Source organism: Colobus angolensis, unplaced genomic scaffold (assembly GCF_000951035.1).
Source record: "Colobus angolensis palliatus isolate OR3802 unplaced genomic scaffold, Cang.pa_1.0 Scaffold93, whole genome shotgun sequence".
Classification (NCBI taxonomy): Eukaryota; Metazoa; Chordata; class Mammalia; order Primates; family Cercopithecidae; genus Colobus; species Colobus angolensis.
Window position 1 is genome coordinate 1,324,463 of NW_012123265.1, and position 7,241 is coordinate 1,331,703.

Sequence of the window (7,241 nt, forward strand, 5' to 3'; positions counted from 1 at the left end):
AAAAAATGCTCAATTATTATTACCTAAATGGTGGTGCTGCTGGATTGCTCACTCCTCCTGCCAGCCTTCTGCCCTCTGTGGGGACAACGGGCTCTTATATACCAGAGCCCTGTGAATGCCCTCAGATCTAGCCTGTTGGTGGGAGAATCAAAACTCTCTTTAAAAATATTAATATATCCTATGACTCTAGGCCTTGTCATTTCTTTCACTTAGCTCTTTTAACCCTCATCAGCTCTGCCAGGTAGGAACTGAACTGTTATATCAAGATGCCCAGAGAAGTGAGTTGAATGGCATGTTTTTAACTGTTATACCTCCCTGTGAAGTCATTCATTCATTTGGCAAATACTTACTGAGGACATACTATGTGCCAGTATTGGGGATATAGCAGTGAACAAAGCAGGCAAAGCCCCTGTCTTCATAAGGGGTGGGAACAGTGAGATAAGACACTAGACAGCCCAGGCTTGGTGTGTCATGCCTGTAGACCCAGCTATTTGGGAGGCTGAGGTGGGAGGATAATTTGAGCCTGGGAAGTGGAGGCTGCAGTTAGCCATGATTACATCACTGCACTCCAGCCTGGGTGACAGAGACCCTGTCTCAAAACAAACAAACAAACAAACAAACAATTAGACAGTAAACAAACAGTAAATAAGATAGATACACTAAAATAGTGAACAGATAGAAAGTTACTGTGTTATAAGGGGTAGTCAGGGAAGACTTACATTTGAACCGACACTGGGAGCCAGCCCAGTGAAAAGCAATTCTGTAAGTGAATACAGCAGTGAATAGAACGGAGAAAAATCCCTATGCTGACAGAGTTTACACACCACCAGAGGGAGACAGACAGCAAATATAATAAGTCAATTATATGACATGTCAGAAGGTGATAATTGCTGTGGGGAAAAAGTACAGCAGGGTAAGGGGGTGTATTAGTCTGTTTTCATGCTGCTGATAAAGATATACCTGAGACTGGGTAATTTATAAAGAAAAAGAGGTTTAATGGACTCACAGTTCCATGTGGCTGGGGAGGCCTCACAATCATGGTGGAAGGTGAAAGGCATGTCTTACCTGGCGGCAGGCAAGAGAGAATGAGAACCAACAGAAGGGGAAACCCCTTATAAAACCACCAGATCTTATGAGACTTAATGCCATGAGAACAGTATGGGGGAAACTGCACCCATGATTCAATTATCTCCTACCGGGTCCCTCCCATAACACATGGAAATTATGGGAGCTACAATTCAAGATGGGATTTGGGTGGAGACACAGTCAAACCATATTGGGGGCTAGGCTAGTTAATGAAGGTCTTGCTAAAAAGCTGATATTTGAACAGACTTGAGGATGAGGGAGGAAACCATGCTCTTCATGGGGAACATTACACGTGTCAGGAACAGCAAGTGCAAAGTTCTGTGGCAGGAACGTGCCCAGGTTTTTTGAAAGGCAGCAGGGAGGCCTGCGTGACCCTGGGTTTATTGGGCTATTTGTCCCACATCTTGGATGTAGCTGTTTGCTTCTTGTGATGTCAGCTTTAGTAATTTTTTTTTTTGGCGGCGGGTCGGGGCATGGGGTGTTGGAGAGAAGGAAGGACAGGAAACTGTTACAGATAGCCCAGTGATCAAACTTAGTGTCACAAAATAGCACAAACCTACACAATGGGCTTCCTGATATGATATAATGGGAAATAGATAACAAGGCCTATGCAATAGTGTTACCAAAAGCGACTTGCCTGAATATAACCATGAAGAATAAACAGGACGAATTCCAATTGTGGAACCTTTTACAAAACAACTGCCTGGACTCTTTAAAAATGTCATGAAAGAAAAAATGGTATGAACATTGATTGGATCTTGGATCACAAATACAACCACAGCTACGCAGGATATAAATGAGACCACGGGACATCTGAGTATGCATAGCTGAGATAATAGCATTATATCAAGGTTGAGCTTTTTAAGTGTGATAATGGCATTGCAGCTGCCTACGGAGATACAGGCTAAAGTATTCAGGGGTGAAGTGTCAGGATGTCTCCAAGTAACTCTCAAATGGTGCAGTCAAGAAAATAAAAATACAAATGACATGTGTGTGCAAAATGTGTTGACAATTGATGAATCCAAATCGGAGAAATAAGGGTGTTTGCTGATTGTGCGATTTTAAAGCGTTTCTGTGGGTATGAAGTTTTTAAAAATAATTGGTTGCGAGGAAAAACTAACGCTTTGCTGGTGGAGATGCCGGCGGCTCCTGCATCCCCACCATGGGCCCCTCGGATGTGTGGATTTGCAGGTCTCATTGTTTTATTTATTTAATTAATTTATTTAGAGATGGAGTTTCACTCTTTTGGCCAGCCTGGAGTGAAGCGGCAATTCTCCTGCCTCAGCCTCCTAACTAGCTGGCATTATACCCGCCTGCCACCACGCCCAGCTAATTTTTGTATTTTTGGTAAAGACAGGGTTTCGCCATGTTGGCCAGGCTGGTCTCGAACTCCAGACCTCAGGTGATCCACCCGCATTGGCCTCCCAAAGTATTAGGATTAAAGGTGTGAGCCAGCGCGCCCAGCCAGGTCTCATTATTTCTGACGCTCAACCTCATCCCTGCTGTCGCCGGGTGCTCCAAATCTCTTCCTCTCACGTATAGGACCTGTGACCTGTGGATGGACATCGCCGAGACAGAGAAGGAGAAATTCCAGCATCGTTTAAAGGAGGGAAGGGAGAAAAGAAGGAAGAAAAGGAGAGGAAGCCAGACAAGCTCGTCTCTTGCAGGCTCCGTGCGGCGGGGCGGCTCTGTGCGGCCGAGCTCTGCAGTCCTGGGAGCTCTTTGCGGTGCGTCACCGCCCCCCGGTGGCCACCAGGCAAGCACGCGGCGCCCGGCAGGGAGGTAGAAGGGGTCCTGCAACCGTCACTCCTGGAGGCTCCAGGGAGAGCTCCTGGCAGGCCAGCGCCGCCACAATCCTAGCCTGTTCGCCTTGGATTAGCACATGGTAAAAAGCAACTACTATGAGCTGAGCACGGTGCAGGTGCAGGTGCTCTGTAGCTATTAACTCACTTAATCCTCACATCAGCTTTAATAGGTGAGATCATGGTAACCCCCATTTTACAGAAAAACTCAGGCTCAGAAAGGGAATGCAGATTGCCCAGGCTGGTCTTGAAATCCTGGCCTCAAGGGATCTTCCTGTCTTGGCCTCCCAAAGTCCTGGGATCCCAGGTGTGAGCCACCTCACCTGGCCTGGGGCCTGGGTTTTAACCAGCAAAGACTGCACAGCTAGAGTTGCACCTTCTAAAACTCCAGGTCCAATGCATGGCCCACCACAGTACACCTGTGTGTGTGTGTGTGTGTGTGTGTGTGTGTGTTTTACTTTCCACATGTGATGACGATAACAAAATAATAGCAAGACACATCTATAGTGCTGACCATGGGCTACACATAATGCAACATATTAACCCGTTTAATCTGCAACAGCCCTACAGGGTAGTTTCTATTAATATGGCCATTTTACAGTTGAGGAAACTTAAGTATAGAGAGCTTAAGAAATTTGCTGGACGTGGTGGCTCACATCTATAGTCCTACCTACTCAGGGGCTGAGGCAGAAGGATGGCTTGCGCCCAGGGGTTTGAGACAAATCTGGGGCAATATAGTGAGACCCTCATCTCTATAAAAGATAAATTAGCTAGGAGTGGTGGCAGTACCTGTAGTCCCAGCTACTTGGGAGGCTGAGCTAGGAGAATCACTCGAGCCTGGGGAGGTCGAGGCTGCAGTGAACCATGATTATGCCACTGCACCCCAGCCTGGGTGACAAGAGTGAGACCCTGTCGCTAAAAAAAGAAAGAAAGAAATTTGTCCCAGATCACTCAGAGAGCAAGGGGTATTGACTGGAAAAGTATTGAGCAACGTTGGGATTGTCTATTTATTCCATTTATAAATGTTTATTAAACACCTACTAAGTGCAAGACCCTGAACTAAGATCTCAGTGTGCAGGGAGAGAGACGACAAACAATGCTACTGAATTGAAAAATGAAAACTGCAACGAGCAAACCTAATGTCATTACAAAGGTGTTACTGGAAATAAGATCCTTCATGTGGAGAATGGAATGGTTTAAGATAATTTAGAAATAAAAGTAAATGTGAACGGCTGACTACTTCTGGGGGAGAGGCGGGGTGACGGCTTAAGTGAATAAACACCCTTTCACTGCAATCCACCAGCAGAAATAACACACTGGTAAGTCCTAATTTAAGGCTTGGCTGAATATTTGTTTTGAAGACAAAAGAAGGAACTGCCATTTTCCTGAGAAATTAAGAAAAGGAGTAGCTTTTAAAAATTGTATTGAAAGTCCTACTCTTAATAAACAGAATCTAGTGATTCAATCTGACTTTCAGAGAATGACAGTTAGCTATCACTTGCAATCACCTCCTCCCACTTCAAGCCTCTGGCCTCATGCAGAGCACCTTGCGGCAGTGCCAGGTACTCAGTCCCCTGCTGGGTCAGAGGAAGTCCATCCGCTTAGCTCTTGTCAGGCCACCCCATCTCTTCTGTACCTCTCAGGCCCACTGCTGCACCATGTTTCTTTGGAAGGCCCCAGACTTGGGCCTGCTAACCGTCATCAAAGACTCACTCCTTCCTTACCTGGGTGGGCGAAACCCCAGGGAGAAGCAACCTTCCCAGAGGGCTCTGTCTACAGCCTTACTGTGACTACGCTCAGCACCAGCGGGGCACTGCCTCTGCCTCCCCGCAAACGCACACTTTTATTTTTTTTTTAGCTTAATTACCTTACATATTCACACAAGATACATACAGAAAAATGTGTAGGAAAATGAAAAGCACAAGGTTTTATCATTTTCATCTTAATATCCTTGTTAATATTTTGATCTACATCCTCCATGAAATATTGTCTGGATATATTTGAGGAAAAGATATGGCTGGAGAAATTGGCTAAGAGTTTGAATAAACTGGAGAGCGTGTTAGATCCAAAACAACACAACAGCAAAACACAGCATCCCGCAAAAGTAGTTGTATGTTTTGTTTTTATTGAGACAGAGTCTCACTCTGTTGCCCAGGCTGGAGTGCAGTGGTATGATCACAGTGCACTGCAGCCTCAACCTTTAGGGTGATCCTCCTACCTCAGCCTCCTGAACAGCTGGGACTACAGGGAGGTGCCACCATGCCCAACTAATTTTTGTATTTTTTTGTAGAGACGGGGTTTCGCCATATTGCCCAGGCTGGTCTTGAACTCCTGGCCTCAGTCCCACCTCGGCCTCCCGTAGTGCTGGGATTACAGGCGTGAGTCAGTGTGCCCAGCCAGTAGTTGCATTTTTTTATTATCTGTATCAGTGGTTCTCAAAATGTGGTTCCTAGGCCAGCAGTATCAACATCATGTGGGAACTTTTCAGAACTGCATGCTCAGTAGCCAGCCCAGATATGCTGGATCAGAAAAAAGGCTGGAGCCTGTGTTTTTTATCGTACTTATTTATTTTTTCGTTGAGACTGGGGTTTGCTTTGTTGTTCAGGCTGGTCTCAAACTCTCGGCTTCAAATGATTTTCATGTGTTGGGCTCCCAAAGTGCTGGGATCTCAGGCACGAGTCATCACACCCAGCCTGGTGTCTGCGCTTTAACCAGCCGTCCAGCTGATTGTGATAAATGCTCAATTTTGAGAACCACTGTACTGCACAATGACCACACCTTTTAGGAATTCGATGATGTTTAAAAAATGAATTTATACTTCTCTAACCATAACAACATCGACTTATAATTTCAGAAGTAACAGCAAGAGGACTTATGCCCTGAGGGGTACCAAGCAGGTGGCTGTGTGGGAGGAGGGATCAGATAAGAAAAAGGAGGTCAACTTTAACTGTACATGAGTTTAAACATTCAGAGAGGCACATACAACAAATACCTATGCACCACTGTGGGGACAAGAGGTTTAAGTTTTATTATTTACTATTATTATTTTTTTGCCTTTCAAATGAGTTTAATAAAGACTAGTTTGGAAAAGAGTGATTTTAAATTTTAATCCACCACGTGACTTCTGACTAACCCTCAGTCTGGGAATGCCTCTAAAATGTCTAGTTGATGTATTACTCTTTATGTAGAAACACCTATTTCCTTTCCCTCAAAACAGCCCTTGATGCTGTTGCAGAAATCATAGGCTGTGATACCCAGAGCATTCCCTCAGCACATTCCTTCAACAGCATGTATACCTTCCCCCAAGATACAAGCCCTGGTCCTGATGGGATGTGGTGTGAAGATCTACCTTCTGGCTACCCAAGACCACATTTCTATCTCTAAGTTCCCCCTAAAAATCACCTAAACCGACAAACTGGATTTGTCTGCCTCATTCTTTGGTTTCCCAGCTCCCTCAGCACTTGAGGGCTGCTTTGTATAAATGGCCCTTTCACAGAACTGAGCCCTGGGGAAATTCCTATGTCTAGAGCAAGGAAAGATAACTTGGGAGAAGCAGCTGACAATAAAGGATAAGAAAATCTAGTAAGTGTAACCTGGAAGCCAAGTGAAAAAAAATGGGTCGCTGTGAGGAAGTGATCAACTAATGTATCAAATAATGTTGAAAAAACAAGTAAAAGTGAGGCAGGAGACCAGCAGGACTTCTTTTCTAGTTCCAACAGGATAAAGTGAAGAAATGGTGGGAACCAGCAGACAGTGCTGAAAGCAACCTCTAGCTTCCTTCATTGCTCATTAGTGTAAGACACTCCCACCAGCACCATGACATTTACAAATACCAAGGCAATGGCCAAGAACTTACCACCTCTTTCTGTCACAATAATCCGAAAATTACCACCCCTTTCCAGAGATTTCTGCATAACCCTCCCCTTTATTTGCATGTAATTAAAAATGGGTATAAATATAGCTAGCCAACCGTCCACAAGTGCTCATTTGGAGTGCACTGCTTAGGAGCTGGATGTGCTTCGCAGGAGCAATTCCAGTTCAGTAAAGCTTGCTACCACCACTGGCTTGCCTTTGAATTCTTTCCTGGGAGAAGCCAAGCACCTGTATGGGCTCATCTGCCCTGCCTCAATAGGACTGAAAAAGACCACTGGATTTAGCCACATGGAATCCCATCAGGGATCTCTGACGAGAGCAGACACAAAGACCTGATTGGAGTGGGTGCAAGAGTGAATGGAAGAAGAGGAATTAGAGACGAGTATTCCACACCTCTACTGAGGAATCTTGCTATTAAGTGATGCAAGAAATGGAGTGTTAGGTAGGTAGAAGGGGACACAGAACACACACACACACACA